The following is a 1,137-nucleotide window of genomic DNA, read 5'->3' on the forward strand; positions in this document are numbered from 1 at the left end:
TGTGTCACTCCCAGGTGTGGAAATGGCCGTTAGGAAGATCATGCAGTTTTGTCTGGGCTGAATCTGGCAGGGCAGAGCAGAACCACCCAGGGTGGAGGTGCTGGGGTGCCCCTGGGTACTGCGGGGGAGGTGACGCTGCTCCCGGCACTGGGAGCAGGGAATGTCAGGGAATGTGTCCCCCCCCCACCCCCTCAGCTGGCTGCCCAGAAAGAGAAGTGTTCTCTACCTCCTGCTTCAGAGCTGCACACACATTCCAGGGGTCTCTGCTGCTTTGGCCAGGAGGGGGTTGGTTCCTTCCCTCTGAACAGGCTCAGCCATCGGGGCCAGGATCAGCTACCTAGGAGGAAAGAGTTGGAATGTTGGTGTCTGGGATGGGGAGGCACAAACTGTCACCTCCAGAGCAGAAACACAGACACAGAGGAGTTAGAAGATGCTCATCTCTGTAACTGATTGTTGTAAAATGTCATCAGCTTTCCTTCACAACCCTGAGGGTCTGGCAAGAAGGTCTCTACAGATCCAGACCCCAGAGCACCTCCCAGTGTCTGAAGGGTCTGCAGGAAAACTGGGGAGGGACTTTGGGCACAGGCAGGGAATGAGAGGACAAGGGGGAATCGATCAAAGCTGGAAGAGGGCAGATTGAGGTCGAGGGGGGCACGGAGCTGGAAAAAGACACAATCCACCTGGAGTGACTTTGGTCCTTGGCAGGTGTGTCAGGTTTGATGCACAAGCAGCTGAGCTGCTCAAGCCTCAGGATCAGCTTCTCCCACCTCACTTACAGATTTTAGAAACATTTTGTAAAGTTTCCATTTCCCAGGGGAAAAGCTGCTGCCCCTTCCCATCGGATCTAACGACACACACCACTCCCAGAGCAAGACTTTCCTCTCTTTTCACCCTCGGTTTCCCTGACATGACACCAGGCGGGATTTTAACGGCCCAAACCCCTTTCCCTGCACCACCGGGAAAGCCTCAAACACCAACATGGCTCCGGGCTGATGCACTGATGTACAAACCCCGCTCTTTTCTCACCCCAAAGCGGCAGGACAGAATGTGGCCGTGCTGGTTACAACCGGACAAGCGGCGGAGCTGCCGCCTGCACCGGGAGGGCAACGAACCCCCCCGGCCCGTTACCATGGAGCG

Source organism: Chaetura pelagica, unplaced genomic scaffold (assembly GCF_000747805.2).
Source record: "Chaetura pelagica isolate M959 unplaced genomic scaffold, ChaPel_1.0 scaffold493, whole genome shotgun sequence".
In the NCBI taxonomy this organism is placed as follows: domain Eukaryota; kingdom Metazoa; phylum Chordata; class Aves; order Apodiformes; family Apodidae; genus Chaetura; species Chaetura pelagica.